At 34.8% G+C, this 27800-nt stretch overlaps 2 long non-coding RNA genes and 1 pseudogene across 3 annotated transcripts in view; 2 read left to right on the forward strand and 1 right to left on the reverse strand.

Moving 5' to 3' along the window:
• The window catches only part of LOC143676439 (uncharacterized), a 32903-nt gene extending 25884 nt beyond the window's left edge, over window positions 1-7019 (reverse strand). The window contains exon 1 of the long non-coding RNA XR_013172083.1: window positions 6941-7019. This is a non-coding gene — a long non-coding RNA (uncharacterized LOC143676439). The remainder of the gene's footprint in view (window positions 1-6940) is intronic.
• A 492-nt stretch (window positions 7020-7511) lies between these two features.
• LOC143676440 (uncharacterized) overlaps window positions 7512-27800 on the forward strand; it is a 92144-nt gene continuing 71855 nt past the window's right edge. Inside the window, exons 1-3 of one of the 2 annotated variants that reach the window (XR_013172084.1) lie at window positions 7512-7714; window positions 9039-9179; window positions 11753-11812. This is a non-coding gene — a long non-coding RNA (uncharacterized LOC143676440). The remainder of the gene's footprint in view (window positions 7715-9038; window positions 9180-11752; window positions 11813-27800) is intronic. The other variant, XR_013172085.1, reaches the window with a different exon arrangement.
• Window positions 14008-20610, forward strand: LOC143676822 (transmembrane emp24 domain-containing protein 2 pseudogene; annotated as a pseudogene).

Genomic DNA, 27800 nt, shown 5'->3' on the forward strand with positions numbered 1-27800 from the left:
TTCTAAACTAAACATCACTTTTCTTTTATTTGTAACAAACAACTTTTATAAAAGAGCCTAGTTAAGAGTTTGGTCAGATAATCTAAATTCAAGGCATATCATTGATTTACACCAGTATTATGAATAGTGCTTCCCAAATTTTCAAACTCCCTCAACTAATAAATGCATTAGTACTTGTTATTAACCTCTTTGGGTAGAGTAGAACAGAAGTGTTCAAAACAATTCAACAAAAGTTCATGCATTTTACAAAACAACAACAACATTATTCAAGAATCAAAATAATTCAGTCTCTATCCCGTTGTTCTAGTTTGTTAGCTGCCGGAATGAAATATACCAGAAACAGAATAGCTTTTAAAAAGGGGAATTTAATAAGTTGCTAGTTTACAGTTCTAAGGCTGAGAAAATGTCCCAATTAAAACAGGTCTAAAGGCATCCAGGGAAAGATACCTTGGTTAGAGAAGGCCAATGAAGTTCAGGGTTTCTCTCTCAAGTGAGAAGGCACATGGTGAACATAGGGCTTCTCTCTCAGCTGGAAGGGCACATGGTGAACACAGCATCATCTGCTAGCTTCTTCTCCTGGCTTCTGGTTCCATGAAGCTCCCTGGGAAGCATTTTCCTTCTTGATTTCCAAAGGTCCCTGGCTCATGGACTCTCTGCTTCACGGTGCTGCAGCATTCTCTGCTCTCTCCGAATCTCTAGCCTTCTCCAAAATGTTTCCTCTTTTACAGGACTTCAGAAACTAATCAAGACCCACCCAAATGGGTGGAGACATGCCTCTACCTAATCCAGTTTAACAACCAGTCTTGATTAAATCGCATCTCTATGGAGATGATCTGATTGCAGTTTCAAACATACAATAATGATTAGGGATTAGAAGAAACAGCTGCCTTTACAAAACGGAATTAGGATTAAAACACGGCTTTTCTGGAATACATACATCATTTCAAACCAGCACACCCATGAATTCAGATTTGTTCTACAGTAGAACTTTGGTTTTTAATATATCACACCTCCAACTTCTTCATTTCTTGCATATTTACACAATTGGAAGCTCCATCCTAAGCAAATTCAGATCTTAGCCCATGCTAAAGTGGCGGACAGTCTATAATGTGATGCTTGTTCCACTAGTGTGAGAAAAAACCAGGTACTTGTTTCTTTGCATATTGCTGCAGGTCCTGTTGTAGAATTACTGACATGAATTTTCTGGATTAAGAATTTGGGAGCAAGTATTTTAAAGAAACATACCAAGATTTTGTGATGCATATTAACAATTGAAAATCACTAATCTATATCAAACAGATAAAACAACAAAAGGAGAGAAAAAAGAAATTATAGGCTTCTTTCTTATAGTGGGGAGAAATTCACCAATACCTTCCTTAGGAGGAACTATTTAATTTCTGAACTTCATTTTACAAACTGGGAAAGTGAGGCCAAGAAAGGGTCAGTCTTCACTGATTTTACCCTCTATCCAACATCCCTTGGCCTTGTCTGAATGTCTTAATTATTCTACTGGCTGGAGCTTATAAACCAAGAGTCTTTCTGGGCTCTCTATGCTTAGCATGGAGTTGTAAGCACCTCATGCCATATTTCAAAAAATTTAAAAAATACAAGAAATGAGATCTTTTGTCTCAGTTGTGGCTGCTTTGAGGGAGGGAAAGAAAAGAATACTAGTTATTTGTTTCAAATTAAAAGTGCTAAGAATTATTAAAGGCATCACTGGTCTTTTTAAAATAAATTAGTGAATTATTATAAAACAATCTCATTTTCAAAATAAGAAGTTTTATATCAGTAAATTTAATAAAACAAAAACAAATAAACCATTTTTATAATGTCTTTTTCAATAAAGGCATTTATTCAACAGTTCAGCTATAAATTTTAATTACTGTATTAAAATAAATGCAGGTATTTTTCTTGGTCAGTACATCAGTGGTGTTTCTTCTTCAGTATTTCTTAGGCTTCATTTCATTTCATTTTTCAGGTTCTTATAACTTTCTTTCTATAACTTGCATTGTTACAACTGAGCTCCTGGTGCCCTTGTCTCTGCCTTTGTTTTTGTTTTGGTGTGTGTGTGTGTGTGTGTGTGTGTGTATGTGTTTGAGTTAAATTTTCATATTATCTTCTAGCCCTGATTTATGATGTTATGGAAAATAGAGTTATTGTCATTTCTCTTTATGGGTTAGAATTGTATGGAATATAAATTTACAAACAATCCTCACCTTACATAAAATAATCTGAATATAAAAGCTGGGACAGGAGCAGATGACTTCACAGAGCAATTTTCCAAATATTCCCAGAAGAATTAACACAAATACGGCTCAGACTCTTTGAAAAAATTGAAGAGGAGGGAGCGCTCCATAATTCATTCTACTAGGCCAACATCACATTCATTCCAAAGACAGACAAAGATATCACAAGAAAAGAAAATTACATGCCAATACCACTTATTGATATAGATGCAAAAAACTCATCAAAATACTTGCAAAGCAAATCCAACAGCACATTAAAATAATCACCCACCATGATTAATTGGGATCGATCACAGATATGAAAGGATGATTCACATAAAATCAATTAATGTAATATACCACATTGATAAGGCAAAGGAAAATAAACACATGATCATCTCAATTAATGCAAAAAGTCATTCAACAAAATCCAGCACCACTTTTTGATAACATTTAGGAAACTAGGAATAGAAGAAAACTCCCTGAACATCATATGATGTTTTAAACCCACAGCTAGTACCATATTCAAAGGCAAAATATTGAAAGCTTCTCTTTCAATATCAGAACATGTTAAGGTTGCCCATTGTTGGCACTGTTATACAATATTGATTTGGAAGTTCTATCAGATTAAGGAAGAAAATATATATGAAAGACATCAAAATTGCAATGGAAAAATTGAAACTTTCCCTATTTGCATGTAATATACCCTATATTAGAAAATTTCATAACAAAGCTACTAGAGCTAATAATTGAATTCAGCACAGTGGCAGGGTATGAGATTAACATGCAAAAATCAATAGTATTTCTATAGACTACCAACGAACAATTTTAAGAGGAATTCAAGAAAATATTTACTTTACAATGGCAGCTAAAAATAGTCAAATATCTAGGAATAAAATTAACCAAGTATGTAAAGGACTTAAAAGCAAAAATTTAAAAATTACCACAAAATAACAAAGAAGATTTAAATGGAAGAAATCTCTTTGTTCATGGGTTTGAAGACTACATAATGTTTAAATGTGAATTCTACATAAAATAATTTACCGATTCATTGTAATTCCAACACAGATTCCAACAGTCTTTATTGTGGAAATAGAAAAGCCAATCATCAAATTTATATGGAGGGTGAGAAAGACACAGAATAGCCAAAATATATCTTGAAAAAGAAGAATGAAGCTGAAGAACCCACGCTTCCCAATTTTAAAATTTATTACAAAGCTACAGCAATCAAAAGAGAAACATAGAGTCACAAGGACAGACATATAAACCAATGGACTGGAAATGAAAATTGAGATATAAACCTCACATCTATGGCCAACTGATTTTTGACAAGGATCCCAAGTTCACTCAATGGGAAATGAATAATTCCTTCAAAACATGGTGCTGGTAACACTAGATATCCATGTGAGTGAAGGTGGATCCTTACCTCACAATATATAAGAAGAATTAACTCAAATGGATGAAAGACATAAATATAAGAGCCGAAAGTAGAAAAAACATAGACAAGCATTTCAGGACCTTGTGTTAAGCAATAATTTCTTAGACTTTACACCAAAGCAGGAGCATCCAAAGGAAAAAAAATATCAATGGGACTTCACCAGAATGAAAAATTTCTGTACATGAAAGGACTTCATCATGAAAGTAAAAAGACAACCTATGGCATGGCATAAAGTATTTGGAAACCACATATCTGACAAGGGTTTAATATCCAGAATATATAAAGAAATCCTACAACTGAACAACATAAAGACAACCCAATTTAAAAATGAGCAAAGGACTTTTCCAAAGAGGACATAAAAATAACCAAAAACGACATGAAAACCTTCTCAATATCATTATCCATTAAGAAACCGCAAATTTAAACCACATTGAAATACCTTTTCACACATCCTAGAATAGCTATTATTAAAAATTGGAAAATAAGTATTGGAATGGATGTGGAGAAATAGGAACACTCATGCATTGCTGGTGGGAACGTAAACTTGTGCAGCTTTTATTGAAAACAGTTTGGTGGCTCTTCAGAAAGTTAAGCATAGAATTACTATACAACCCAGCAATTCCCCTTCTATGCATATAACCAAATAATTGAAAACAGGGACTTGAGCACATATTTGCACACCGATGTTCACAGTGGCATTATTTACAGTTACTAAAGGATGGCAGTGGCCCAAGTGTTCAACAGATGAATGGATACGCGAAATGTGATTTATACATACAATGAAATATTATTCAGCCAGAAAAAGGAATGAAGTTCTAAATTATGCAACAAACAGAGGAATCTGAAAGACATGGTGTTTCATGAAATAAGTCAGACACAAGAGGGTAAACAGTGTATGATCTCTCTGATGTGAAATAATTAGAATAAGTAAATTCATAAAGTCAGACACTTGATTCAGGTTATCAGGGCCTAGGGTGGTGGTAAAGAATGGAGCATTAATGCTTAGTTGGAATAGAGTTTGTTTGGAGTGATGGAATGGCTCTGTTAATGGTTTTTGGTGGTAGCACAACACTGAATGTAATTTATACCACTACACTATATATTTGAATCTGGTTAAAAGAGGACATTTAGTTTTTTGTTTTTTTTTTTATATTAGAATAAAAATTTTAAAGATCAAACAAACATAGGGCTATATAAAAAAAGTAGTGTACCCTAATATAAACTATGGACTATAGCTAATAGTATATTTATAATAATATTGTTTCTTCAATTTTAGGAAAGGTACCACCTTAATGTGGAGGGTTAATAATAGGGAAAACTGTGTGTTTAAGAATGGGTTAAATGGCAGCTTTCTATTTTCTGCAAGATGTTCTGTAAACCTACAACTTCTCTAAAAAAGTAAATAAAAATTAAAAACACTGCCTGTATGGATTACTGGGATGTGCTGTTCAGATTCCGCTCCAGGTATGGAGTACTTACTAAATATCCCAGCTGCTGAGAATTCTGTCTGCAACTAGCCCTTGGTCTCAGCCCTCTTTAGAGATTGCTGCAGACATAGAAGTCTACCGCCACCAAATTCATGAGTGGCCCAGACCTAGTGACTAATCAATGGGAGTAGAAAAGCTTAATTTCTTGGTCTCTGATCCTTGTCTCTCCACCTGGGAACACTCCATACTCCTCCTTCTCATTCTTGGAGTTCACTCGATATCCTCAGGAACTCAGGAATTGGTATGCCTATGGTTATTCAGACTCACTGCGGCTGGGTGTACATCTAGTAGGTTAGCCTGGTAAATGGATTGTTTCTGCTGCCTGGAACATTATTGCTTTTGTAGGATTGTGTGAGATTCGGAAACTGGAATGCTTCTGATATAGTGATTTTTTTGCTACTTTCACCTCTGCACACAGTAGTTCAGTGTTCTGTGCTGTTATTGGATTTCCCTTAATACTAAGTGTGTGAGCTTATTTGTTTTTTGCCCATCCATGTTCCCTTTGCAATTCTATAACACTTGAGGACTTCTGGGTGTTGACAGGTCTTCTTTATCCTATGTGCATTCCCCTGATACCCATACCCCAACTATTACCATTCAGTAAGCTCCCTCCCATTTGTCTGGGAGAGGACAGTCCTTCAGGCTACCAAAGCTCATCTCTTATGCAAGACTTGAAGACCATCATTCCCCAGAGCTAACAGTTTCTTTTGATTGATGACCTCTCTTGACTGTGATAGATGTACTAAGATTGTACTCTTTCAAGTTGGTCTTAAGCCATGCTGGAGGTGGGATGGACCTTCTTTCCTGAATGGAGTCACTTTTCTTACTCTTTGCAGGACTCCTCGCCTATCCTATAAGCACCATACAACTGCTGATTATATGGTGGTTATAATCAAAGTTGCAGTCATCACTAAAAGAGATCACATTCTAGAAAGGTAGTAATTTGGCCTAATGAGTTCAACAGAATGCATGATTGGAAGATGTATTGTTCTAACAGCTACATTATAAAATTCAGAATGGCAGAGTTAACATGACCTGAAAAGGCAGTTTGATTCCATTTTTCCTTCATACTCTGAATAATTTGTGTTTGTTGTCATTCTCAACAAAGCACAGTGATAATAAAGTTTAAAATTAGAATTAATTTGAACAAAAGAGATAAACTCTTGACTTGTCACTTTTCTCCACCACTTTTCTTGCCAAGATTTTTCTGATTTCATCTCATATGTGATTAATCCTTTCAAAATGGCTATCGACTTTTTAAGCTCCAATGATCATTTCTTCATCCACATTTCAGCCGCTCACTTTCAAAGGCATAACCTACATTAAAAAAAAAATACCAATAACCACACCCCTTAAAATAAAAAGTCAGTTTAAGCATATCATTCTCTAAGTATCTTCTCCTAATTGTCCCAAGGTCACTTCCTCTAGTATCCTTAGCATACTTATTCCCATACTCCACAGGGAACTCTAATTCACTGGGTATACCACCATTTCACTGTCCAGTGCCCATCTCATGTCCTGGTTCTCTCCACCCAGATAGCATTTTATTGTCATCCTTTAAAAATATACAGCCCTTCCTCCCTTTCCCTTCATCCCACTTGTCTGGCCAAATCTCCTGCTTACCTCAAACCAGAGCAGCTGGGCTCAGCTGGAAGAAAGCACACTGCCATGCCACCCAGTCTCACTTTGAATTAATTATTCAAGTGGCCCCTTACCTCTGTCTAAGAATCTTACTATATTATCCCCAGGGAAGCAAATCACCTACTCTTTAAGAGAAGAAAGCATACCACCTCAAAATTTCAAAACTGCTTCCTTCTTCCTCATTCTCAGCTGCCAACTTTGCTGCTTATTCCAGTGAGGTAATAAACATTCGGAATGCTACTCTTCGCCTGTAATCTCTTACCGAATTTACTAACTGATCTTCAGTTTTTACTTGTATGCTCAACTTTCTCAGCTATTATGATCAATGAGTTATCAGTATTCTTATCCAAGTTTTCTCTAGTTGCATGCTAGTTTTCATCCTCCTTGAAATTATAAAGTGTTTCATGTGCATTTAACTAAGGATTTGTCTAACTATAGAAACATAGTCCTTTCTAATCATTAGACCCAACAATGTTAAATAAATTGTTTGATATGGCATTATTAGATGTGCCACGTTCTTCCTTATCTAATGTTCACTATTTGGTATCTCTCATTTGCCACTTTTCTTCAATAAACTAAATCTTTCTCAGTTAACCAAAGACTGAAAGATATTATGTTGAATACACAACACTGTTTTTTTAGACTAAATGTAGCAGATGTTGTTGATGTCCCATCCATATCCCCTAATCACTTACTATACTTTATTTTGTTTTGTTTTTGCAGGCCTCCTGACTAACAACTGCCAACACCTGTGCCACTTTGCATAATGGCTTTTTCTAGCCACAAGAGAATTTACCACCTATGTCAATGGCAAGCCAGAAATTCTAGAAAACAGAAACATTTTCCATCAGCCTAACCAATTACTGACAGAAGCAGTTGCATAGTACACCAACTCCACTACTTTTCCAGAGGACGATTCTGAGGTGTATATCATAACTTGCTTGCTAATATACTCAGGAAACCCCTCAATTATCATGAATCCTCTGGGCTGTCATAAGTGACCTTCTCCCTCTTGGTAGAAGATATCAAAGTCCCTTTGGTTGGAGACTATGCAAAGGCGTCCTCTGAGGTAGAAGACTTCTAAAATGTTTGTCATTCCCAAGATCTAACTTCAACCACCATCGCTGTTGCTTCTAGACCAAATATTAGGGCCAAGTCAACTACAGCATACCAGTACCAGGATGTCAGAAGCTTTAGGAATGAAGATCTGAGATACCCTACTGGACAAGCTACTGAGGCCAATAGCTGGCTTAATAGGTGAGGGATACCCAGTATAGGATAGAGGAGGAAAACGCCAAATACCAGTTCCATCCTTAGGACCCAAGCGGCAGCAATTACTGTAGCTTATTCATCTAAACCTCATTATTTAAATCTGATTTTTTTAAAACTTTTTTTTATGGCATAGTATAACATATATACAAAGCAAAGAAATAAAAAAAGCAAACATTTCAAAGCACTCTTAAATAAGTGGTTACAGGACACATCCCAGAGGTTGTCATGGGCTACCATACAATCCTCTCATATTTTTCCTTCTAGCTGCTCCAGAATATAGGAAACTAGAGGGCTTAAATTTTTTTTATCATCATAATTGACTTTTTTTCTTCTTTTTTTGTGAAAAATAACATATATATAAAAAAGCAATAAATTTCAAAGCACAGCACCACAGTTTTAGAACATATTTCAGACAGTGACATGGGTTACAATTTCACAATTTTAGGTTTTTACTTCTAGTCACTCTAAAATATTAGATACTAAAAGAGATATCAATTTAATGATTCAGCATTCATATCCATTTGTTAAATCCTATCCTCTCTGTATAATTTCACCATCACCTTTGATCTTCCCATACCTCTCTTTAGGGCTGTTAGGGCTATGGCAATTCTAAATATTTGATATTGAAAGGGTCTGTCACTAACATGGGGTAGGGAGATGGAACTATCTGATGTTCTGGAGAGGCTGGGCTAGGTTTCAGGACTTATCTGGACCAGGGACAAATATGGAGGTTGTAGGTTCTGGAAAGTTATTCTAGTGCCTAGAAGAACCCTTGTGGAATCTTATATATTGCCCTAGGTGTTCTTTAGGATTGGCTGGAATAGTCCTGTTAGGGGGTTGGCAGGTTATGATAGGTAGCAAGGTCTATCTGAAGCATGCATAAGAGCAAACTCCAGAGTAGCCTTTTGACTCTATTCGAGCTCTCTCTGCCACTAATACTTCATTAATTATATTTCTTTTCCACCCTTTGATCAGGATGGAATTGTAGATCCCATGGTGCCAGTTTTGGATTCATCCCTGGGAGTCATCTCCCACATCACCAGGGAGACTTTCAACCCTGGATGTCATGTCCCACATAGGGAGAAAGGCAGTGTGTAAATCTCATTTTAAGAAAAGGTAATTAGTAGTCACCTTGGAGAATCAGTGATAGACTGAAATGTGGGATATGAATGTATCTGGGTAGTTTGAAGGTACTCTCAGTGTCCCTTCTAAAACTACTGGACACAGCATTTTCATGCACCTCAGCTCATTTTCAAATGCCAGCAACAGCATCTTTTTCAGAAGGAGTATCAGTTGGGATTCAACCCGAGAAGCAGAACCAATATGTGTGTGTGTATGTATGTGTATATATACAAACATATATGTATATATGTTTGTGTGTGTCCGTGTATTTAAGGAATCATCTTATACAACTGTAGGAGGGAGCTAGTTGAGCAAGTCTGAAATCCAGAGGCCAGGCAGAGTCAGGAAAGGAAGGACACAGGCTGGAGCCCTTGGGCCAGATCCAAATTGCTTGTCCATAGGCAGAATTTATTTTCTCTCTCAGGCTACTATTTAAATCTTCCAAGGATTTCAGTCAAGCCCACTCAGATTTTCTAAGCTAATCTCCCTTATTTAACATCACCTGATTAAGGACTTTAATTACGTCTGTAAAGTCCCATAGCAGCCATAAAACTATATTAATATTTGATTGAATCACTGGAGACCATAATCTGGTTAAATTGACACATCAAAATTGCCATCACAGAGGGCTCTCTATGGCATAAAGAGGACCTTGTGCCCATATGTGGGCTTGGCTGGCTGAGCCAAGGGATTAACCAGCCCCTCCTGAACACCCCTCAGTCAATAAACAATGAGTTTTGGTTGGAAGTAGCACAGCTTTCAAGCTCCTTAGAGCGAAAAACTCCAAATTATATGTTCTACACTGAGTCCCAGACTTCCCAAATGGGATTAAGTTCCAGTTGCCTGCAGGAATGTTTGCTTGATAATCCACTCTTTACTGACATACTTCTTACACTTTCCACCACTCTCATTTCTCCTGTATTATCTCTCACATAAATTATTTCCACTGGAATCTTTGCCTCTGGGTGTGCTTTCAGGGAATCCAAACTAAAACAATAATTAAGACATTACATTACTATTTAAGCACTATCAAGAAAATGTTGACATGTTTATATTGTGTTTCATCATATAATTATAGTTAATTGTTGACCCCTTTTTTAAGATAGTTCACCAATATAGAGACAATGGATAGAAATTTTTGAAAATAATTGAACTTTGAACCAAATAAATTTCTAATGCAAACATATGTATGGCTTATGCTTTGTTCTTCCATGATTAAGTTAATGAGTTAGTACCTATTTATTATAGGTACTAAATACCATTAATTTTTCTAGTTGCTAGGGTCTGAACCTGTTCTGGGGTTGAGGAGAAATATATGCATCAGGAAAAGAGAGGGAGTTGAAGGCTAAGCAGGATTTTTTACTGCAGATATCATATTTATGTATTTACATTGCCAATTTAATTTATAAAATAGTGCTATCCTAATTTAAATATTTTTGGTACTTGAAATATTCAATTTAGAAATGAAAATAGAGTGAGGAATACAGAAGGATGACTAATTCGGTTGGCTAATAGAAACTGGTTTAATTTTCTATTAATAAGTAAGGCATTTTGCAAAGAAAAACGCAATAAATTATATGATTTTTGCTCATTCACATAACTTTAATCTATAATGTGGATGTAATATCAACAGCTTAAGTGCAGCCTTACTAAAAGCATTTTCAAAGTGCTAAAGATTTCATTTTATAAAAGCATTTTGTTTCCTTATACTTGCAGCTAGATTACCTCTTCTGAAAATAACCCTCACCCCCAATCTACTGCCTTTGGTTAAATATAAATTATTGCTATGTAGAAACTGAGAATTATAGCAAAATTTCAAGACACTTTCTTAACTCTTTTCTCATTATTATGTCTTCTAAAATAAAATCAAGCCAGTATGACTACAGGATATGATATTAAAACAGTGCATGTTCAAGATTATTAAAGTATTTGCAGGAAAATGTAGCATTTCTCCTGCATTTACTTTAGTAAATTGTAGGTTGTTTAATGGATTGTTTCAGAACAGGAAATGAAAGACTCTTGAAGCAATTTAATTTGTTCAATAGAGTCATATTCTTCATGATAGTATATTTAGAAGTAAAGTATATATTAAAGTTAGATAAAAGAAACCATAAACTATTACAGATGTTTAAAAGACTTTTTAAAGCAAGCGAACAGTCTTTGTAACCCTTTGCAACCATGTTTATATTTCCATGTATTTTTATTGGGGCAACAGCTGCTTTCTGGAAATAATAATCATCATTTAAAAATAATTCAATAGAACATTGTGCCTGAAAGTCTTAATGACAAGTATGAAATTGTTTTATCTTATTTTCTTGGAGCTCAGGACAGCTGATGGAGAGAATACAGAGACCATCTGCTGTAAGTATAACTCCTAGGATACTTGTCAGTTTGATTGTGTTCAAAAACAACTGAGACAGGAGAGAAAGAGGGCTTCTAATCACACTGCATTTACAATGTTGTTCAAATCTAGAAACTGTGTTAATTCAGAACTAAATAACATTGCTGGACATTTTAAAAATTTTTGATTAAAAGATTATTCTATCATTTCATATATTTCTCTCCAGGTTCCTGAAACTGATTTCCACCTGGAGTTCATTTCCATGTGTCAAGAAATTTCCCCCTAAGTAAGTAACAGATTGATGTATTAATTCTTATCTCAGAAGCAGAATGCTATATAAGGGTAGAAAAATAAAAGTTATAGCACTTTATTGCATTCTTCTTTTAAAAAGTATATTCCCAGTTATTTTTTTTTCATTTATGTGAAAACTATTTTTCAGTGACTAAAAATCATGGATTCTTTATAAAAGAACTGACATACTTAAAAAAGTATAATGTTTTTTTCTGTCACAGTACAATGTTGAATCAATGCCTTCCCAAACACCAGAGATTTTGACTTCTGTAGATGGCAAGCTTGTTCCCATCTAGCTTTTAGATGTGTAGTTTTTTCCTTAAGGTTGTGTTTCTGGATACTTTTTTCTCTTCTACCCACACCACACTACCCCACCCAAATCCTTCTGTTTTTCTTTCACTTCAGGTAATAGAAAATAATTTAAATAATTAATTTAAAACATATTTACAGGAAATCTCTAAGGTTTTTTTCCACTCTGAAATGTCCTTCTTCCTCATATACTTACTATTTCTTTATATCACCTATGTATTAATTTATAATCAGCATTTACCTCAATGCTCTGTTCTATCTGAATGTGTTTAATTACTGAATGAGGTGCTTGGGAAAAAGTGTAACGCTGACATTAATAACATTTATAACTACTTACTTTCAAAACACTTTAGGAAAAATTGTATGACATCCGACCATGATGATACTTATAGCTACCATTTATTGAGTGTTATAACACATAGTTTCTATAGTACAGAGAGCAAAAGGCATTTAATCAGTAAGCAAAGCCTATATTATAGGCTACTCTATTTTAATACAGAATGATTAGCTGGATTGATTCAATTATAGGAAATTGTTAAATTAAAAAGGGTAATTATTTGAAAATTTTTTGAACTACCACTTGCATTCAGGTAATACTCATCAAATGACTATACGGTAACTTAAATATTATGCATGCAAATAGATTGAAAACAGAACTAAAAACTCTGATAGACCCACTCCTCGGAATATTTGGGAGTTAAAACTACTCATTTCTTTTATTTGTAAATGAGTTATCTTTGGATTTACAAATATCCTTCTATAAAACTTTTTTTGAGATTTGATTTACTTATCTCACATAATCATGGACATTTTGTTCTAAAATGGAAATAAAAACAGGCATTTAATGCCAGCCTCCCTATTATTTCTCTCCCATTTCTTTTCCCTCTGCTCCTGCTTGCTGGGTCTTCATGGCTATGATCCATGACTCTACCTTCTCCCTGTAAACTATTGGCTTAATTCTGTAACAGCATCAATACCTTCATATTGGGAGCTCAGCACAGTTACTCCAAGATCCCCAACTGGGATCTGGGAGCCCAGTTATGACAGCTTTGCATCGTGAGCCTGTTTTCTAACTTCTGAGTAGCAATGCTATATCACAAATTGCAATTTGCCTTTTCTGTTGCTCTTCCCATCTCCCCCCATCTTACGTAGGATTAAGAGTCTGCCATGGTTTCTGCTTCTAAGTTCAACCTAATTATACAAATTAGAGCCCAGGGTAGAGGAGAACAGTATAAACTTACTTAGGTATTATAATAGTTTTGATAAATTCAAGTACATCCGATTTCCCTAAGTGTATGTATATTTTGTCATCTTGTACCACTGCCATTTCTTGCTTCTGGTGATTATGAGAATTCCTTCTTATAACTCTGTGATAATAGAAGCCTGTAGGTTATTAGAATAAACTTAAAGAATACTAAATTGTAAAAGACTCTTTATTGTGTTATTATCAAAAGCTTTGTTAACTAAAAGTCAAGAAAGAAAAGTACTACTGTAAAACAGATTGTAATGAAATTAGAAATGATTAATTAGCAGGTACTATTAGAAATTCCCTCCAAAGTAAAATAAGTGTGAATGTCAAGGATACTAGATTTATGATAGCTAGAAGAATGCTTAGCATTGTTTTCTTTATCTCTTTTCTGCCTTCACTCAGTACAAATTGGTCCAATGACAAAAGTATAAAATGACAATGACAATGAAATAATTAATCCTACAAAAAGCTCCAGCTTCTGCTCCTTCATATTTTTCCCCACCTCAAGGGTTGTGCTTTTTCTTTTCTTTCTTAACACTTTGTTTTCCTTTATGTCCATCCTGAAATCTGTCATAGCATGTCAAGTATTCTAAACCTTCGATTTAAGTCATTTGGTGACATCTGCCAAGAGCATGCTTTTATTTCTATCATCTGCAGTGAAGCTCTTTGTCACAAGGCATGCCCATGACTTGCCAAGGCAGCAATATCCAGTGGCTGTGAATGTAAGTGCTGAGAATGGTGACAAACTGATTCAGTTTACTTGCATCATCCTCTAGGGTACACTCTCACTGTGAGCCAAATGTGAATAACTTTCAAGTGTTTATAGACACTTGAATTTAGATTCATGTTTTGTGTGTATACACCCAGGTGGTGTATTTACTATTAGGCCCAAAGCTGAACCAAATAAACCATATTAGATATTTCTGAATAGAAATGTATATATACAAAATAGCATTATGTTAAGTATAGTATTACTGTTATTTTAATGAGCATGTTTTCTCTAATAATATTTCTAAGCATTGACACAGCAATATAAGAAATAGACTTTAGTACTTGGCTTAATCTATCTTTTGGATTAACTGTAAAAATAATTTTTCACCTATAGTTAAACTATACCTGCAATGCATCTGCAGCAATAATTGCCATGCCACTGTGCAATAAGCCACTAGCTCAAATTTCCCTTGTAAATTCAAATTCCACTCTGGCAAAGGAAAATAACACTCATCGTCAATATGGTTAAAGTAGTATTTATTGCCAAGAGAGTTCCCCTTTATTACCTCTGCATTTTATGTGTTGCCAGGTGTGAAACTGACTAGTCAGGCTACTTTGGAAAACACACACACACATACACACACAAGCACTTTTTAAAAAATGAAATGTGTGTAAAGGGAAAAGAGAACAGGGCATGATCTGGACTGCTCCATTTGCAGCATGTGTCTGTAAAAGATTTTCGCAGACAAATATGTTCAGACTCCTAACTAAAATTGTTTCATCCTGGGAAGTTTTCAGAAATCCCTTAATGGTGATAAATCCCCATATTTCACTTTCTTAAGTGCTGGTATCCACATTTGTATTACTACCTTATACGGCCTTTATTGAAAAGAACTCTCATTTGAAAGTAAACAGTGAACCAAAAAAAATTGAATTTTTTCTGCATCTATCCTTAAATGTGTAAATAAATTTAAGATAAGCTGAAATGCTTTTCTTTGTATGAAAATGAGTAGAATAATTACGATATTTCTATTTGGCAAATCAGTGTATCAAAATTGCAGGGGAGATCCCCTTATACTAAATCGTTACCTCTGGGGTTAGAGAATGGCATAGGGCAGTGATTCCCATACATTTGCATCAGAATCACACAAAATGCCTATTAAAATACAGAGAGCCAAACACCATCCTCAAAGATTTCGATTCAGAGGTCGAGGTAGAGGCACACAAATTCACAGATCTAACCAGTTTCCAAAATAAGTTGTTGGTGTGGAGAAAACAATTTGAGAAACAATTCATAAGCTCCACAAGTGATTCTGATTCTATCATCAGAATCATGGTTTAAGTTAATTTAGATTTATTTTATTTATTTATTTTTTGGGGGAGGTGCATGTTTCAGGAATCAAACCCGGGTCTCCCACATGAAAGGCCGGCATTCTAACCACCGAACCACCTGTGCACACTCCTGATTTGGATGTATAAAAAGTAATTAGGAATGAGGCAAAGTTGTATTTGTACATGATTCTTCTACATCTGCTATTGACATAATACAACTCAGAAACACCAGACTTTCTTTACATGGAACAATGCATTTGAAGAGGTATGAGTGCAAGTAACTGCTAGTATACTTTCTCTTACACTCGCATGCACACACAACTGAGCACACACACACTAAGGACTTCACGCTGGTTTTGGAAATATTACTAGGTGGCATGATAATGGGCATCTGATATCAATTAAATTTATAAAGTAACATGTTTAAGAGAAGTATAAAATAAGGCTATCTGTCAAGGAGATTGTTGGGATATCTCCTTGTAATGATTATGCTGATATCTCTTTCATAACAGCCACTAGCCAAGTATATATCCCAAAGTGTTTAATTGACCTTACTTATATGAAAATAAATTTAAAAAATTACTGCTGTTAAAGTTTTCAAAATTACTAAATCACAATAAGCATTGAATTTTCCACAATTTATTAGTAATTAATCACATTAGATGTGACTTTTCTTTGGTTAATATTTGTAAATAAAACTAAACGACTAATCATAAAATAGCTGATATCATAATAGTAGTAATATAAGATGATTTTCACACTTTCTTGTTATAATTCTGAAACCATTAAATATACTTTGGATCTAATCATCTGTGGTGCAAGTTGCTGTAGGGTCTGTGGTGGGCACACAGGCTCAGGCACAACAAAAATTTTGAGCAAATGAGGGCTTTATTACTTACATAGCACAAAGGTCTAAAAGAGCAGGGGAAAAGAACCCATCACATCAAGAGGGGACACAAATATGTACTGCTCTAGAGAGGGGCATTTACACAATCCCAGTGAAAGGGAACCTTCCCACTAAGAGTTCCCGTAGTCCTGATAAACATTTGCACACAATAGAAAAGGATGGGGCATGGGCCACATCTGGGAGATGGCACCTGAGCATGTCTGAGACTTCCCTAACATCGTCATATATGGTTAAAAATTAATATAGTAACATGTTGATGATAAATAGCAAACTTTTTTTTTGCCTAGAGCAATAGAATTTCCTGCTTATGTCAAAAAAATTAGCATTTCAGTTTGGAACCTCATATGGTGATGATTTACCTGTAGATTAGTAGAAGAATAAATTAAACTTCAGAATGAAATGAATTTAAATATATTTTGCAGTGAAAATCATCCCCCAAATCATATTTTTCTTTTTCCCCAACTGTAAAATATCATGTTTTCATAATCTTCAGATGTCATCAGGTTAAAAAGAAATAGCTGTCTCTGTATCATAAAGGATTTAATGATTGTTCAAACATATTATTCCTGATGCTGTTAAAACTGCCAAAATATGAATCTATTTTGTTTAACATTTTATCAACTTAGCATATGGCATTCATGTGTGGGTATCCAAGAAATAACATATGAACATCAAATAACATATGTGTTAGAGAGTTGAGCTCCAGGCCAAGAATGCGTAAATTATTTACTTTCTTGAATATCTACACCTCGTTGTCAGTGAATTTGTTAGATTAGGTGCCTAAAGATGTGAACAAAATTCTTCACAGTAGCAGTATAATACAGAAGGCTGAAACTGATCTCACATTCTTCACCAGCATACTTAAGGAAAAAGAAAAGCTTTTTTGTTTTATCATCTTGGCATAAAGACCCCATTATAAATTAATTTATTTTCACAAAAGATACCCCATTGAGGAGAAAATTGAATAATATTTCATGGTGTTAAATGAAAGTATTTGCAAGACAATTAAATATGCATATATAAATTTTACATAATTATATATATTATTTATATATTATTGCCTATATGTACTAGATTATATATTAAGCATATATTTTTATGAGATTTTGTATATGACTTCATTGAACCTTTTAAAGTAGCTTATAAGTGAAACTTTTCAATTTCTATTTCTTATGAATGAGGAAATATGAAGCCCACGAATGTTGTGAAACTTTCTCAAGGCCTTTTGTGAATTAGGTCAATTCTGAAAGTCTGACTTAAGACTTCTAAAGTAATGATTTTTCCACTGTTATTTGAATGCCTTAAGTACTTCATAGACTTTTTCCTTTGAGATTTCTTCAGAAAGAGAGGCATGATGGAAATCACCTATTCCAATGTGAAGAATTAAATAGAAGATTCAATTTAAGAGGCACAGAAAAATTAAGGATGATGGCCATGGAACCAGAATGCTTTGGGTCATATTCCAGCTCTGTCACATAGCAGATTTGTAACTTTACGCAGTTAACTTTGTTTCTATGTGCTTTTGTTTTCTTATCAGCAAATTGGGTATTTTAGAAGCAATTGCCTCTGAAATCTAGAGAGTGTCAAATGAATATATATATTAGAAGTCTTTACAGCAGAGCTTGGAAAGCATAAACACTTGTTACACATTATTCAGCTAAACTTAATGAAGTAGAAACCGTTATCCCCATTTTGTGGATAAAAACTGAGGGCTTGAAGTTAAATGATTTGCCAAGTTCACGCAACTAGGAATTACTGGAGCCACAATTTGAATGCTGAAATATCTGACTGCAAAGATTATACTATACACTCCTCTATCAACAATAAGATATATCTTATGTTCATTCCACCTCAAGCTATTTATATCTGGACAGGGGACCTTTAAATCCTGGTCATAATTAATTTTAGGTTAATATGCTGGGTGAGAGTCCCAGATGGTTCTTGATGTAGAAGTTTAGGGTTAGAAACCACACACAGAAACAGAGATGAAGTTTTCTCAAATCATGTTGCTTTTGATCCTGGTTCCATTAGATCAAATCACCTCTCTGCTCAGGATCTAGAATAATATATGATCTAGAATGAAGTTGATAATCTAGTATGCATGAAACATAGGAGTAGAAGAGCCTATGTAAAAAGCTTGTGGGAATTAATAACCAAATCTGTTGTAAACCTCAGAATGAAGATTTATGATGGTGAAGATTAATCTTCCCTAAATGAAAATTTCCTTGATTTTGTAGAATATTTCAGAAAAGTATTCAATTATAATCATTTCTGTTAAAGCCAATTTATAACCATGTCTTACATAATGCATACTACCTAACTTATATTATTAACCACAAATATATTTTACTAAAGAGGTTATCTCTCTCTATATATATATTGATGAAGAAAATCAATATATATTCTCTTTACTAAAGAGGTTGTCTCTCTCTCTCTCTCTCTCTCTCTCTCTCTATATATATATATATATATATTGATTAAGAGAATAGTAGAATCTAGCATTTTAATTTCAGACTTATTTTTACTATAATATTTTGGGAACAATGGTCCACCAATAAGAAAATTAATAAAGAAATCTATTTAATGTAATAATTCTCTGCATTAATGAAAATGAATGAACTACAGCAAAATGGATCAGCATGCATAAATCATACAAACCGGATCTGAATAAAGCTAGCAACTTTGATACCATTCAAATAAAGTTTCAAAATACCAAAAATATTCTGTACTTTATAGATAAATAATAAGATAAATATAGTGTTTGTGAATGATAGCTAACAAACTTCAGGATAGTGTTTACCACTGGGAATGGGAAATGAAATAGAATTAAGGTGGAATACCTTTGGAAATAAACTGTATTCATATTGTATATGTTAATATATACCATTTTGAAGCAAATATGGTAAAATTAATATTTATTATATCTAGATATTTGATACATGTATCTTATTGATCTGCTTTCATACCCTTTAGATAGGCTAGCATATTTTAAATAAATTATTTTAAATATTACATGCAACCTACATTCAGATTTCTCAGTGAATATACTGAGTGTTTTTTGTTTCAGCATTTTTTTTGAGTTGCCCTGATAACCTTTCTTCACAAATTTTCCCTGATTTTCTCTCTATGGAAAAAGTAATAGGAATTTTTCATGAATCTCCTCAAGAACTCCTGCACTTTCTTCAATAGCCAAAATTCTTTTTAGTATGAAATCCCCACATAATTTCCCTTGCACTTTATTTTGTTTTTCCTGTGTATTACTCATTTTTATAGCAGTTGTATTCATTTCCGTGATCCCTGACCATGTACTGCACAGTTGTTTTGAAGCAGTTTGTGTCGGCATGCAAGCAAACAACTGAAAAGAATTCTCTCAGGCGCTTCTCTATTCATTTATAATATAAGAAAATAAAATTCCCCACTTTTTGATAAATACTTTTATTAGAACTATATGGAAGAGGGATTAGATTTTATTTTTAACTCCACAGAACAGAATTAGGGCCAATGGGTATAAGTTCCAGAAAAACATTTCTGTTGTTGTTGTTCACTATGAGAAATAACTTTCTGCAATTTTATGACTCAAAATTTTAATTGGTTTTCATTTGAAGCACTGAAGTTTCTGTTAGTAAGAAAGAGACGGGGAGCCGCAGCGGAGGCGGCTAAGGAGGGGCGGTGGTGGCGCATCAGGACGCAGTATTCCCGCCCTGGCCTTGGTCTCAGCCCCATCTAGGTGACCTCGGAGCTGCTGGGGCCCCTGGTTGCACTCTTGGCACGGCCTCGGGCTACTTCATCAGCACGGCCGCTCACGCCCAGGAGTGCTTCCTCCGGCGGGTCACCTAGGGCAAACCAAGATGGGCCTCATATGGCCGAGGGTGGTTTCTAGGAAATCAAAGTGGAGATTCTGGGCCTGATAATAAAGGAATTTATAAATAAAGGAATTGATAAAGGAGACCGAGAGTCCAGTGGGAAATACGCATTTGCTGCTCACATGGATGGCACATATAAGTTGTGCTTTAGCAATAGGATGTCACCATGACTCCAAAGACAGTGATGTTCACCATTGATGTTGGGGAGGCTCCAAAAGGACAAGACATGGAAGCAGAAGCTCATCAGAACAAGCTAGAAGAAATGATTAGTGAGCTAGCAGTGGCAACAACAGCTGTAAACCATGAATGTTTACATGGAAGTACAGGAGAGAATTCACACAGGTATCACTGACACAAACGGCAGAGTGCCCCTTTGGTCCTTCTTTGAAGCTCTTGTTCTAGTTGCCATGACATTGGCTTAGATCTAAAGAGCTTTTTGAAGTCAGAGGGTTGTTTAAGAGCCTTTGTCTCATATCTCACTATTTAACACACAATAATGCCACTTGTTTCTCTGTTTTTATTTTTTGAACTGTACTTTCATAGCTTATATTTCTCTGTTATTAATGATTATAAGGGGGAAAACATCTTTTTAGGAAAGTTATAATGAACATTTGACCTCTGATTGGCATTGGTTCTTATTTGAATTTCCCATTAATACTGTTCTTCCAGAACTCAAACTGTAAATGAAATACAGTATAGTCTCTTTTAAATGTCTTTTTTCCCTTCTGTTTTCATAATAAAATGCAGGTTGTTTTCAAGAAATCGGCAGAAGGGCTGATAGTACTTCATTAAAATGACTGCATTCTTTGGCTCCCTCTCATGCAGTTCAAGTCATTAAAGATTCACTTTTTTGAGTTCTTATCAGACACAACCAGTCTGCATCTGACATTTTCTGCAAGTCTAATGGCACAGCTCTCTGACTTTGGAGAATGTTACCATAGCTGGGTACTTTCATACTTTCTTTCTTGTTTTGCTTTAAAGATAAGACTTACCCCAAAATGCATCTCCACTCCTACTAAATTTTTACGTTGAACCTTAAGACTCAATCACCTTCACTTAAATTGATGGCATAAGCAGGTAGTAACCATTTTTTGGTTTCTTCCTAACCTTGTTAGTAAGTCTCTTAAAGTCAATTCTCTGGGTGTTTCAGCAAATGTAGCTCTTTTTCTTTCTATGTTGGTATGTACACTTTCTCTGCTCTTGGCACGTAGGAAGTGTGTAGACACACAATTGGGAAAAATCTGGCTTTCTGATGCCAAAGGGTTAGAGCCTCTTGGATTTTATTACAACGATACATAGTCACTGTTTTATTTTTGAGCAATGGCATTTTGGGTCACTATTAAATTCGTGTACTGAACATCCGTGTCAGTACCAGGGTTTTCTTTTTGTTTTCCTTGGGTCTTTCATTTTTGACACGTGAATTTTGTATAAAACAAATGACTCTCTTGGTCTCTGACATGGGCTTAAAGGAGTAACTGGTTTGGTGTGGGAATGATCCAAGATCGTGTTGTGACTGATGTATATTAGTTACTTATACATTTTTTTTTTGGATTTTTGCAAAGGGAGCATGACAAGTAATAAGTTTTGTAAATTAATTTAAATCTGTTACAGGCTTTCATGCTCAGGAGAAACAATTTTTTGTTTAACTTGGGTGAAAATACTTGCAACGGTTTTTTGGTAAGGTGACTATGTTTCACCTTAGGACAACTGTTGCATGCCAATTATTTGTGTGTATGTGAAAACACTTCAAAATTGAATTCAAAGATGTAAATTTAAAATTGGTTGTGTATCAAAATGCTCCAGGTTCAGTAAATAAACAATTCTTTTTAAAAACAAACAAGCAAACCAAAGAGATGGAAAGACAGCTCCTCCCCCACCTCCCAATCAACACATAAAATCAAAAAGACATACTTTCTGGGATATGACAGAAGGCACTGCTGCACTGTGTCAGAGACTAGGCACAATCATTTCTAAGATGCTTCTAAATATACAATATATTTTCTGAATACAAATATTAGATAGCAGTGAAATGGCTCATTCTTAGAAAAGTAAGAAAAATATTATTCATTGCTTTTTTCTTTGTATATTTTGATTTAGTTGTAGGAAAATTCAACATCATTGTATATTCTGAAAAACAACTTATTTTTCAATTTTGTAGCCCTAACAGACTCAATTTATCATTACCAGGTGGTCTCTTTCCTAGCAATTGGTAAGAATATTCTGAAAATCCGTCTCCATTAATCAATTCTAAATCAGCTTGTTTAGTAACAACATGGAAGAAGGAATGCCGGAAGGTAAAAAACAATGTCCCAAGGTAAAAAGCAAGAAGAACTTCCTTTCTTTTTTTCTTTCTTTTTCCCTCCCAAGTCATTGGTTGGTTCACATTTTATTTTCAATGTGCACTGATGCCAGTCTTAAAATGTATCTCTAATTTAATTTTGTGTCTTGCATAATGCCCCAGGTAGTATGTTGGCTAGCTTTCAGGTGAATTAGTAAGTGAGTGAGTGAAGGAATAAATAGATAATAAGAAGAATGTTACGAGCATAAAGGCACAAGACTAACTTCAACTTAGATTGTTGAGGGTATTAAATATAAAATATACAGGTGACCACTCAGTAAGCTAGAAATAAATTTGAAAAATAAGGTTTATCTCACTCTTCCCTGACCTATTCATGTTAAATCATCAAAAAATGTGCATTGGAAATGCAGCCTCTTACAACAGAGGTTAACATTAGGAGTCCACACAATAAATAACAAAATAGAAGTAGTGACTCTATACTCCATCTAATCAATATCCCATAGTCCTGAGCTGGGATACCCTACTGCCTGATATCCTGCCCCTACATAGATGTAGACTGTATTGAATACAGCAGAGTAATACTCGTCTTTGAATATGGAGGGGACCATGGAGTTGAATTGGGACCAAAAGCACCATCTGAGCAAGAGTGTTCACGAGACCCTGTAACCAGGAATCAGCCTGTGCATAATGTTTCTTCTTTCGTATATAGTCAGAAGTTGACACCTGTTTTACACAGATTCTTCATTCCTTCCTAATTGTTTTATGTTTAAGACTACATATTAGAGGAAGAAGCAGGGGGAAGAGAAATAATTTAATTATTTCTACAGCTTTTTCTTACATAAAACATAATCTAAATAAAAAAGGAAAGTCTTTCCTTATTTACAAAGTTTTCACAAATTTCTTCTTTGAAAACACTGTATTCCAGTGTTTTCACAGGCTCCTCATGATTTATTCCTCTTCTTTTACAACTAAAAATTCATTGGAAGAGGCCAGAAATATTACCACAATAAAATTTTCTCCTATAATACTGCATGTTATTTGTATAATTTCATTATGCACATTAAGTCTAATATTTACCTTTGAGCCTGATCTTTGGCTGTCAAAAATACCTATACAATAAGATACCATATACAAATACTTTTATCAAGTATAAACTACAAGACTGCCTCTTTCTAATGCTCTTGGAATTAACCAAGGCATCCTACCCAGCCCCATCTCAAACCCCACCATCTTCTCCAGCTTATCATAGTCTTATCTGAATGTTTCTCATTTTATACAATAGCTATATCAGTTCCTTTTCAATATCATTCAGATTCAAAATTTTCTGTCATTACATTTGTACTAATACTCATACTTGGGCTGCTTAGTTGAGGGTATCATAAGACTTTTAAATTATATATTTAAAAGCCTTTATGAATAAATCTCTCCCCAAGCCTCCCAAGCTGATTTGACTCTTTTATCTTTAAAGGTCGCAAAGGCCCACAGGTCTTAACAACTTACTTTCTTGGCAGAACCTTAACCCTGAGGGTCCACCCTTTGTGGTATCCTGTAGAACCTTCCTGATACTAACCTAATTTCTAACTGGCTAATATCAGTTCCTGCCTGCCATTCTTCTTTTGCTTGGATGGTTGTTTTCAGAAAAATTGCATAAATTAAAAATGCATAATATTAGCTAAAGCAGGTAAAATCCTATCTAAATAGTGACCATTAAGATGTGGATATATATTTTATCCAAACATTATTATCTGTTAATTTACCACCTACCCATTGAAAGATGGCAAAAATTCTTACTATTTGTTTTGTAAGACATCATTGTGCTATAACTTTTCACTCCTTCAAGTCACTAGGAAAAATTTTCCTAGTTAAATTACTGCTTCAATAATACTCTAAAAATAAATGATTTATAATAGCCTCATGAAAATTCTACTCATTATAAATTATTTTCTAATGTTTGTACTTTGCAAATGTTTATACAGATATCTCCATAGAATACATAAAAACAGAATTTTTACTAGAGTGTTACTATATTCTGTATTGGAAATATTAAAGTTAACTTTGTATAAAACTTGATCTTTGAAATATTCTGGTATGCTATTTTATCTGTTATGTTTTAAATGCAAAAAGATAAAGACCAAGTGAAACAATGAATGCCAAAGCTTTTAATACTTACTTCAGTTAAAAACAAAAAAAGAAAGTCATTCTCTTGAATATTGTAAAAGTTTTGGAAAAAAAACATTTTTTTTTAGTGGATTAAGTGATAACATTAAAGGTAGCTACCATGATGAATGACCAATTTAATAGTATTATATTGGTATTACAAGTGCTATGGTTTTAAAATATAGAATACTAATCATATAATGATGATTTTATGAATAATAATATGTATAATTTTCCCCACATAGTGAAATATTCTTGTAGTATTTTACAGCTATGTAACAGTGATACACAGAGTGAAAAACACTTTTTTGACCTAAATTTTATAGTCTAAGCCACATGAATAGGAAAAGATTGTTTAGAAAGATTAATTACTTTTGGTTTTATAAAGAGTCTAACTAAAATTTTGTTTAATATTCACTTTAAAATTTCAAATCATTATGCTTTAGAAATGATACCTGCTTATAGTATGATCTGTTTATTCTAGTACCAATACATTTTATGACTTTATCCTAGAAGATAAAAGGATACCTACATCTGGAGCTCTAAATTGTTGTTATGGAAACATGATTTTGAAAAAGAGGATCATATAAATATAGCCTAAATTAACTCTGATACAATGTACCTGAGTTTCACACTACTGCAATTTTTAATTACCCTATTTTCCTAATTCCAAAGTAATCAGTTTAATACTAAGCAAACAAGTGAAATAGAAAAACATAAAAGAAATTTCCCTTCAAAAGTAACCATTTTAAAATGACTTGCATTTTTTTTACCACCCCTACATGATAGGACACTAAACTTTTTTTTTTTATATATTTAAAAACATTAACAATATAGCATGATCCTCATCATAAATTTAATCCTCTTGTATAGTATATCTGTATTTGGCTGTTCTGCAATGCTTCACATCCCATTTTTAGTCTTTGGATTATCTATTATTTATCTCTATTTTAAGTAATGCTTCAGTGAAAATTCTTTATCTGCTTCCTTGTATGTGGCAAGGATGATAAGTCTTAGAATCAGATAACGTCAATTTACTAAATGCATTTCAATATCTATGCAATAATATCTGTAGCAATGGCTTATTTCTTCGGTATTAGGCTTAGAATGCCTTTCCCATGTTAAGATTTTGAAATTTACTCAAAAAATTTCTTTCAGTTAATTTATAGTTTAACTTGTTATGTTAACTTACTTTATTCTTCTTGAATATAATAAGAAGTTAGGGACCAATATTACATTTTTATTTTTTAAATACACATGTCAACTTCTGGGAAGATGGTCGAATAGAGTAGCTCAAGTTCAGCCTTGCTTCTTTGAAAAGAAGGGACGAGAGGGTGACTGAGATGGCCATTCAAGAATGCAATTGACCTGGGAGAGTCTTCCGCACCACATAGAGTGGCACTGGTTGCAGGGGCTGAGGAACTGAGAGGCAGAAAGCTGGAGCCTGGTGTGGAGGTGAGGAGCCTGCGCGAGTACATGGATGGGGAGCCGGGGACTAGGAAGTAAACCAGGCCATGTTCCTTGAATGCGCTACCCTCACCAACGCAGCCCCATGAACTGTGACTCACCCCACACCCCATGCAAATGAACCCCATCACTCACTCCCATTCCCTGTGCTCCAAGTGGTCCTGTCCCACCAGCCCTCAGTGCGCATACCTACGCCACACCCCCACCCCAAGATCAGCCCAACCCACCTCTCCTGCACCTCCCCCCCAGAGCACTACTTCTGCCTCCCTGCTTCCTGTAGGCTTTTGCCAGTGCATAAAAAGTGCATAACTTTTGCCAGTTAGCTAGGGGTGCTAACCTCCATACCCAGGCTACCCCAGCCCCTTGCACACCCAGGCTACCCCTGCCCCTCACCCACAGTGTCACTCAGCCTCACTCTGAACCCCCTGAGCTCTGCATATCAGTTTATAGCACTCTGAGACTTGCGTATATGAGCAGGCCTCCAATCATGTCCTTCAGCCCCGGGAACGTCAGTTTATGGCAGTCCTAGAACCACTCATGCACACAGCCCTCAGCCACGCTTCCCAGGTCAGAGAAAGTGCTGAAATGCCACTTCTGCTCCCAATCCACAAAGGCTTAACACTGATCTACTGCCACAGCTCTACACATGTGCACAAAGGGCCCCACGCCTTAGACCAGCGCACACCAGGGTTATACACTCTCCCCCCCCACCAGAACAGTGGATCTGCAGGGTTGAATAGAGCCAAAAATTGGTTCTTTGAAAAAAATCAATACAATTGATGGGCCACTAGCAAGACTGAAAAAGGACAAAAGAGGGAGGATGCAAATAAACAAAATCAGAAATGAGAAGGGGTGCATAACCAAAGACCCTGAAGAAATAAAAGAAATCATAAGAGGATACTCTGACCTATTATATGCCAACAAAATAGACAACTTAGATGAAATGGACAAATTCCTGGAAACACACAAATAAGCTACACTGATTCAGGAAGAAATAGAATATCCCACTAAACCAATCACAAGTAAAGAGATTCAATCTGTCATCAAAAATCTTCCTACATAGAAAAGCCCAGGACCAGATGTCTTCATGGGGGAATTTTAAAAAATATTCCAAAAAGAACTAACACCAATCGTGCTCAAACTTTTCCAGAAATTTGAGGAAAAAGGAACTCCACCTAACTCATTTTATGAAGCTAATATCATTTTAATACCAAACTGGGTAAAGATGCTATAAGAAAGGAAAATTACAGGCCAATCTCCCTAATGAACATAGATGCAAAAATTCTCAACAATTTTTTAGCAAATCAAACCCAATAGCAAATTAAAAGAATTATACACCATGACCAAGGGATTGTACTAGAAATGTAAGGATGGATCAACAGAAGAATATCAATTAATGTAATATAGCACATTAACAAATTGAAAGGGAAAAATCACATGATCATCTCAATTGATGTTGAAAAACCATTCAACAAAATTCAAACTTCTTTTCTGATAAAAACACTCCAAAAGGTAGGATCAAAGGTAACTACCTCAATATGATAAAGGAAATAAATGAAAAACCAATAGCCAGGAAAAAACCAATGGAGAGAGACTGAAAGCCTTCCCTTCAAGATCAACTACAAGACAAGGATGCCTACTGCCACCACTATGAATCAATATTGTGCTAGAAGTTCTAGCTAGAGCAAT

Source organism: Tamandua tetradactyla, chromosome 3 (genome assembly GCF_023851605.1).
Source record: "Tamandua tetradactyla isolate mTamTet1 chromosome 3, mTamTet1.pri, whole genome shotgun sequence".
NCBI classification, from domain to species: domain Eukaryota; kingdom Metazoa; phylum Chordata; class Mammalia; order Pilosa; family Myrmecophagidae; genus Tamandua; species Tamandua tetradactyla.